Source organism: Tiliqua scincoides, chromosome 4, assembly GCF_035046505.1.
Source record: "Tiliqua scincoides isolate rTilSci1 chromosome 4, rTilSci1.hap2, whole genome shotgun sequence".
NCBI lineage: Eukaryota > Metazoa > Chordata > Lepidosauria > Squamata > Scincidae > Tiliqua > Tiliqua scincoides.
The window spans coordinates 50,494,300-50,503,535 of record NC_089824.1 but is presented as its reverse complement, the minus strand read 5'-3'; positions in this window follow the sequence as shown (position 1 = coordinate 50,503,535).

Here is a 9,236-nt window from a genome sequence, read left to right as displayed (position 1 = left end):
CATGAAGATGTTGCAATGGGAATGACACAGCAAACAACTGTTTGTTTTTTAAAGTGTCATCACTAAGCAGAGAGCAAAAAGAAAAGCTACAGCTAACACTGGCAAACAGTATGAGGGGAAAAAAATATTATACACTGATCAGAGTTGGAAGTTCTGGCCTGGATAGTCTGTGAGGAAAAGGCCATACTGAAATGTTTAAAATAATGCCTCCAACAGCAACAGAATGACAGTCTCTCCTCATCTTGTTCAATGCTGTTATTGTGTCTGATTTTTGTAGCGCAATGGTAGACTACTATGACTTATAAAGAGATGCACTGTAAATATGTTTTATAAAAGTTAAAGTGCAGATTTGTACATATGTCTGGAATGGTGAAAAGTGTTCATTGGAAATATATTCTTATATTATGACTCGCCTCACTCAACTATAGTTGAGGTACTTGTACATGATCTAAGATTTGGTACATGTCTAGCCTGCAACATGTTTTAAATGTTACCTTAGCCATTTGAGATTTGCTTATTTGTGAGCAGCAACTACGTGGCTGGGATAATATTTAAATAGCCAAACCACCTTGGGGGTAGATGTCACTGTTCACAAGTGTCTTGACCACAGCCTCAATATTCTAGGGAATGCTGATTGTATGGGAAAGAGCCACCCAGTTGGGATAATTCATACCATACCCTCACTGTATGGGATCCATTTACAGAAAAAGTAGCTGCTAGACAACTAGAATAATAAAGGACTCCTGATAAGGAGACATTGTGGGACATCCTGATGAACAGAAACTGTAGGCTGAGAGCATACTCCCAAATGGTTAAAGTACTCCTTTGCCTCCTATATTGCTGACATTTAGCACATACATAGTACACCAGATTGAAATTACCACAAAAGTCAGAAAAGTAAACACATGCAAGTATCTCCCCAGAAACGGAAGGAAAAAGGTACATCTCTATGTGGCTAACAGTACAAACCTATGCATATCTAGTCCCATTGTGCATAAAGGTATGATTATGTAAACTTAACTGTCATGTATGGAATATTTTTAATATCCAAATGTGTCTTAACAATTATGTTAAGACAAAGGGCTGCAGTAACACCTATGTATGTATGTCTGTTTCTGATGACAATAGAAACTGTTCAACTGTCTGCACCAACATGGTATCATTTGAAAGTCCATGCTCTAAATCAGCAATTTTCAACCTTTTTCATCTCATGGCACACTGACAAGGCACAAAAATGGTTAAGGCACACCATCTGTTTTTTTTTACCATTGACAAGGCACACCATGCTGCTGGTAGGGGGCTCACATCCTCCAATTGCCCTACTAATAAATGACCCTCCTGAAACTCCCACAGCACACCTGCAGACCATCCGTGGCACACCAATGTGCCACGGCACAGTGGTTGAAAATCGCTGCTCTAAATACACAACTTTAACCTGTTTGACTTAGCAAAGACTGCTCTTAGTGTTCATAATTGAAGGCTTCTCAAAGGTGTCTGGCTCAACGTTTACATGCCCGTCTGCAACACCCAATAGCTGAGGCTGTGACATCAGGGAACCCAATGAGAGGAATTATGTCTCAGGTACCTGTTAGGTCTTTTAATATCATAGAAGGGCTTGCAAGACTTAGCAGGGGGCCCATTCACTTGCCTGCTCCTTATCTATGGGGAGGACAAGTGAACAAGTGTACTCCCAGTGGATGGAGGGACAGAGATGAACCAATTCCCCCTTCCTTAAGTTTCCATGTGCATGACATAGAATGTCCTTCCTGTCACTGAATTTAAAGAGATTGCTTTCTAAGTAAATGTGCATAGAGTAGTTTTTGATAATCATGCCCCCCCCCCTTTTTATATAAAGTACTGTAGCCCTTACCAAATAGGGAGTTCAAGAGTCTTCTTTTTCACACTTCTGTAAAGCAGGGCCTAGGAGAGGGGGGGTAAAGGGGGTAATTTTTACCCAGGCCCAGGGTCAGAAAGGGGGCCCAGGAGCCAAAGAGGGGAGCCAAGAAATTTCCTGATATCTTACATTTTCCAATCTCACCCAGACTCACTGCCCACATGAGATGCACATGGCGGCAAGTGCTGCCAGAAGCTACACGCACCAGGCCCAGGCATGCATACATTCCTTACATCTGGGAGGAAGCTGTCCTGCTCCTTTGGCTTTTTGGCTTGTGGATCTGCTTGCCATGAAGAAGTGGATGCAAGCTCAGGGACACAGCTGTGGGGCTGCAGCTGCTACAGAAGGCTGCCCACCCCATTGCCCCCTATCTGTTTTACCCCCTACATCTTTGAGAAGGGGCCTCAAAGAAACTTTGTACCCCCTGATAGGACTCCTCTTGGAGGCCCTGCTGTAAAGGGCATTTGTTTCTAAACCTCAACCACCCCACTGCATCAGATAGCAAAGCTTGGAAGTACATTTTCCTTTCTAAAATTCAGAGAAAGGAGAAAAGATGTCCCTTCAACATCTTACTGGTACAGTAAATTGGAAGGTAGTACCACAGGAGAAGCCAGATAGTAGAGAAGCTTGCCCAGAACTGTAACATGAGCAATGCAAGAGCCTCTTGTTGCCTCTCCACCAGAAGAGCCAAGGTCTAGTAGTAGAAACTGGGTGAGTATTATGCATGTGCAGGGTCTTTTCAACATTTAGTAACCACAATACAAAAACAAAGTCAGAAGTGTTCAGCCTGTCTGCTTATTCCACAGAGGAGGAAAACATTACAAAAGGCAGCAGAAATCTGAGAGGACATCTCATTAAAGGTGGAGGCAAAGGAGTGGGGGGAGGGCTGGTATAGCACAGATGGATTAAATTAGAGCTGAATTTCTATTCATATTAAAGTCCTACTGAACTCGAAAGGACTTCAGAATAACAGCTGGATCCTATACACTGTAGCGGGAAAGTGGGGTTGCAAGAAGGATGAGAAACAGGGTGTTGGGGAGAGGAAAAAAAAACAAGTGTGTGTGGGAAAGATTAAAATAAAGGGCAGATGGATATACATAATCCCTAAAACAAGGAAACAAAGAAGTTTAAGGCTACGTTGTCTGCAATTTCCACTGGGTAGTGGCATTTTCCTTCCAAGGAAACATGAAACAGAACATGAGGAAGGGAAGGCGAGGATAACCAGGCATGAGGCAAAGGAAGGGGAAAAGGGGTGACAAAAGAGATGCAGCCACCTATGGACCATTTTTTTGCTCTTTAGAAGCAATGGGTTGCTTCTAACAGGCAATGTCAGTAACTGATCTCAGTACCCTTCCCTTCTTTTTCTTGCTCACACACATTCCTCAATTCCATTTTAACTTTTTTCATTCACTTGCACATGCGCTCTCCTCCTTCTGACTCCAACATACCTTTGTGCTTTGCCCTCCCCCCCACTCCCATCAGACCCAAACATCTGTGCTTGCCTGTTGAGCGCCAAGCTGTGCTCCTGCTCTGTCTCATTGTTTTCTCACCCTTCCATTCCAACACCTTTCTAAAGTCCTCACCCTGTGTAGACTGTGGGCCCTATCCTATCCAACTTTCCAGCACTGATGCAGCTGCAACACAGCCCTGAAGGAGGCCTCCAAGACTGCCCCCCCCCCACTACAGGATGCATTGCATGCCCTGTTGGCACGGCTGCATCAGCGCTGGAAAGTTGGATAGGATTGTGCCCCAAAAACTGCTTGAAGATGGAGCAAAGCCACAAGCCACAAGGCTAAAAAGGTCAGGAGGAGCCCCCTGCATTTTTTCAAAGCTGGCCTTAGCTGAGCGTTTGTTCTGTGCAATGATTAAGCGGCCACTAGAAGGGGAAAAACCAAAGGACAGGCGCAAAGGGCAGCCTCTTACCAAACATTACTGTATTGCCATCTACAGAGGAAGCAAATAATTTATTCATACACCCTTTACATGCAGGGTGATCAGAAGTCACAACCGAAAAAAAACTACAAAATGTAAGACATCCAAGAAAAATGTAGGACATGATGAAATAAAAGCTGAAAACACCTGTATATTGATTTCATGTGGTTAGTTTAAACACTATGGGTGCAATCCTAACCTCTTATGTCAGTGCTTTCCAGCACTGACATAAGGGCAATGAAGCTCTGAGGTAAGGGAACAAACATTCCCTTACTTTGAGGAGGCCTCCGTGAGTGACACCCAACTGCAGGATGCAGCACATGTCCTATTGGCACCACTATGCCAGTGCTGGAAAGCACTGACATAAGGAGTTAGAATTGCACCCTATATTACTTAACTATAAACACCTAGTTTTATAGTGTATAACTATACTATAATTATAAAAACTATAAACACTATAGTTTAAACACTATATTATCATTAAATCTAAAACTATATTACATATCAACTATTACATACAATTTATTAATTACAAGATGGCTATGTGTTGCCTGCAGGGGCCAGATCATAGGGAAAAGGAGGACATTTAAGTTCTTTTCCAGGAGAACATGTCCTGGAAAAAGGACATCTGGTCATCCTGTACACATAGAATGTAGAATTGGTAGCTGACGCTTGTCACCAGCCGGTTCGCCTCTGTAGCATGAGGCACACAGCGAGGTTTTTGGTCTCGTCTTTAATCCATGTGCCTCCCCGCAAGCGTACAGAGCTCAAGCTGACTTTCCCCAAGTGCTTTCCCCCACTTTTTATGTATTTGATTGGTATCTTGAAATGAAACACACCCAAATGAGTGAGACGAAGGTGATCCGCTCACTGGTGTAGCTAATGAACGTGTGGCCTGGTGCAGATCTCAAAATGATGCCCTGGAAGTGATGTCACAACCAGAAGTGACATCATGCCCGGGCTTTTTAAAAAGGCTTTTTACCTTCTCCCCCCAGCAGCTCACCACCCAGTTGATCTGCTACTTCCCCCCAGCCAATGGCATAGCTAAGGCATCTATCTGCTACCTGGGATCAAAGAAAATTTTGTAGCCCCCCATTCTACGACAAAATCAGATTTAATCAAGTAAATAAATAAAAAGTGTGCCCCTTCTTGGTTAGAGATACTATGATGAGGTGAAGAGGGATGGCAATTCTCCTCCTGCTAAATATAAGTTAGCAGGAATAGCTGTATTATGATACATGGAAATTAGAGCTGACTCATATTAACACCTTACAGCCCAATCCTGAGCTGCCCGGGGCGCCCAGGCTCAGCAGCACAGAGAATAGCTGCTGCCAGATCCTGCATGCCCCAGGCTACTTTTGTCCCCTTCTCCTGGGTAAGGTAAACAGTCCCACAATGGGAGTAAAGCTGCTCATGTAGGGTGCAGAGCCCTGCACGAGTGCCTTGGATCCTGTGGAGTGGAGCTCTGCGGACCCACCTTCCTCCCTCCCCCAGCACGCCTCCAGCCCACCCCTCTCCCCACATCATGCCCCTACATCAGGCCTCCCCTGCCCTCTCTCCGCCTCCCCCCTCCTTGGAGCACCTCCTCCCCACCCCCACCCCTGCCCCCACTTACCATGCAAAGGCTCGGCAGTCCTGGAGACTGCCGAGCCGCGGAAGCTGGGTGACCGCCCCGCACTAGCCCAGCACAGGCCGGAGCTGGGCTAGCACAGGTGGGAGCCTGGCAGAGAGCCTCGCAAATGTACTTTACGGCACGTTTGCGACAGTGCTCGGTGGCATGAAGCCATGCTGCCAAGCACAGGAATGGGCTCTTATTGGTTCCATGCTGTATCATAATAACATGTCATTGGCTCTCAGAACTACCATTGTCATAGGTTAGTTTTGACTCAAGAAAATCCACTTTTTGTTCCTTAAGGCAGTTGTGTATTGGTTTTCTGGTTAATTGGCCATGCCTTTTGATATAATACAGATATTCTAATGTGATTTGTTTCCTTGTATTTTGCATTAAATTACCTTTCCAATGATATATAACATGATGGTATTATTCGTACATACCAATATTTTCTCAATTTTTGCCACTAGTGTCAAGCTCAGCTTGTTGCCCCCCTAAAGCTTGTTGCCCAGTGCAACTGCTACCCCCTGCACCGCCTTAGCTGGAGCCACTCTGTATGCAAGAGGAGCAAGCACATGCCTCTCCCTTCCAGTACACATATGAGGTGTGAGGGAGGGAGGCACTTCATGTGGAGGGCCAGCAAAAGTGATTGGTCCCCATAGGAAAGGGAGGAAAAATCTCACAAATAGGGCTTATGTGGGCATGCCCATGCACAGGGTTACCAGGTGGCCTCTTTTTCCAGGACATGTCCTCTTTTTAGCCTCATGACCTGGAAAAGAACTTAAATGTCCTCCTTCTCCTGATGTGTGGACCTCTGCAAGCTGCGCATAGCCTTCTTGTATTTAATAAATCATATGTAATAGATCAGTATTTCTCAATGTTTGTCCTCTGTTGTACCACTTCACATGGTCCACCTATTGGAAGTAACACTGGAAGTAACTTGCAATGATGTAATCGCTAGTTACTTCTGGGTTGGGAGGTCAGAGACCTGACATGAGAAACACCAGTAAGAAGCTCAGATGGCTTTCTCAAGTGCTGAAAAGCGTGCTTTAGAGCCTGCCAGCCAGCCAAGCCAAGCCTCCTATTGCTGTTTGTTGTGTTTTGTTTCTGGTCTTGCTGCCAGGTGGCAGGGGTCCAGGAGTTCTGTGAGTACCACCTGACATCACCTCAAGTGCTACTGGTGGTACCCATACCACTTGTTGAGAAACACTGTAATAAATGATATGTAATATAGTTTTAAATTTAATTATAAAGAATATAGTGTTTACATAAACCACAAGAAATCAATATACAAGTGTTTTTAGCTTTTATTTTGTCATGTTCTACATTTTTCTTGGATGTCCTACATTTTGGGGTGCCTTGTCCTCTTTGGCGCTTATGACATCTGGTCACCCTGCCCACAAACATAGATGCCCATGTGCAACAGCACAGCTTCCCCTATCACATAATGTGCAAAGTAAGGCTGCAATCCTAACCTTACTTTTCCTGGGAGTAAGTCCCACTGATCACAATAGGACTCACATCTGAGTAGACATGGTTAGGACTGTGCCCGAAGACACATACAGCTGGATCCTATGGATGTCTACTTCAAAGTAAGTTCCATTGTGTCCAATAGAGCTTACGCCCAGGAACGTGCATAGGATTGGAGGAACACCCAGAAATGCTCTCACGTTGCTTGTGCTTTTCTAAACTCCAGATTAATGACAAGTCATTTAAAAGTCTGTGAAGTTCCTGTATTTAAGCCCTATTGTTATCTTGGCTGGGTTGTCGTGCCTTTGTTGTCTGGCTACAATCCTAACCACACTTTCATGAGAGTGCGCCCCATTGAACAAAATAGGACTTACTTCTGAGTAGACCTGGTTAGGATTGTGCCTTATATGAACTACACAGGGAAAGCTTGTAGCATTTTCCTCCTCGTTTCCTCCACCACACAACCTGTGCAGTGCAGACTACACACTGCTGTGTCGTGCAAGCAGCCATTAGAGGGCAGGCAGTCACAATGCTCCAGGCTCCGTCCAGGAGTCACCAGCGGGACGACCCCCGCCCCAGTCGGACCAGGCTTTTCTGAACACTAGTCCCACCTCTGCCAGGCACCCTTGGGGCACACATGTAGAGGCTGGACGCACCATTCGCACCTGGGAGGTAACAATGGGACAAAGGCGCTTGCTGGTGTGAACGAAGCGTGCAGGGTGAATGGCGATGGAGGAAGGAGAAGGACATGGAAGGGCTGACTTCCTCCAGGAGAGCCTGGGCTTCCAAGGCTGTTGGCCCCTAGGAGAGTCACAATATTGTCGTCGTTAGGGTTCTGTGCCTTCAGCTGCTACGTAACACAGGTAGAAAGTCAGCCAGAGAAGTCATTTCCATCGCCCCATCTCTCTCAAAGGTACAGAAGAACTGCCTGGGCGGAAAGGAGGTGGCACATCTTCTTGGAAGCAACCCACTACTGGCGTGGCCAACATCTTGCGATACCTTCAGTGTGTAGGTAACGGATACCCATGCCCAAAAGAGGCAAGGAGAGGGAAAGGAGCTTCACAGCCCAAGCCTATCCACACACTTTCCTGGGAGTAAGTCCTATTGACTCTAAAGGGACTTACTTCTGAGTAGACACGCATTGGATTGGGCTGGCACACCTTTGCAGGCTTTCGTTACAGCTCATGCTTACTTGAAAAGAAGCTCCATTGAATTCAGTGGGGTTTGTTTCACCACTGCCACAGGCTACAATATGTCTACTCACTTCCCCAGGAAGAGACAGGCACAGGATTGGGCTGTCCACGTCGAAAATAAAGGTGTTTCAGCCATTTCTGCCCAACGTTGCAGATACGCAACAGGGATCAAATGCGTACACCTGTGGGATGGGCAGAATGGGTTTTAAGGCTACAGTCCTATCCAGGCTTTCCTGGGAGTAAGCCTCATTGACTATAATGGAACTTGCTTCTGAGTAGACATGCATAGGATGGGGCTCTTAGGCTGCAGTCCTAGCCACACTAGCCTGGGAGTAAACTCCACTGACTATATGGGACTTACTTCTGAGTAGACATGTATCGGATTGGGTTCTCAGGGAGTTCCTCGGGGTTTACTACTCCCACACAAGCAAGGAGAAGCGTTTGCAGCGCGGTCCCATGCAAGTTTGCTAGGAAGCAACAGCCCAGTCCTATGCATGCCTACTCAGTAGCAACAACCACTGTGTTTAATGGCGCTTACTCTCAGGTAATTGTGCATAGGATTGGGAAATGTGTATTAAGCTTTCTGGGATTTGTCTGCACAGCAGCCTCAGGATGAGCACAGAAAGGCAGCTTTAAGGCACAAGCCTACTCAGAAGTAAACCCCACTGCGTTCAATGGGACTTACTCCCAAGTAAGTGTGCATGGCGGTGCAGCCTTGGAGCCCAGTCCTATGCATGCCTATGCATGCATGTCCCAGTCCTATGCATGCATGCGTTCAATGGGACTTACTCCCAAGTAAGTGTGCATGGCGGTGCAGCCTTGGAGCCCAGTCTATGCATGCCTACTCAGAAGGAAGCCCTACTGTGTTCAATGGGACTTACTCCCAGGTAAGTGTGCATGGTAGTGCAGCCTTGGAGCCCAGCCCTATGCAGGGCTACTCAGAAGGAAGCCCCACTGCGTTCAATGGGACTTACTCCCAAGTAAGTGTGCATGGCAGTACAGCCTTGGAGCCCAGTCCTATGCAGGGCTACTCAGAAGGAAGCCCCACTGCGTTCAATGGGACTTACTCCCAGGTAAGTGTGCATGGCAGTGCAGCTTTGGAGCCCAGTCCTATGCAGGGCTACTCAGAAGGAAG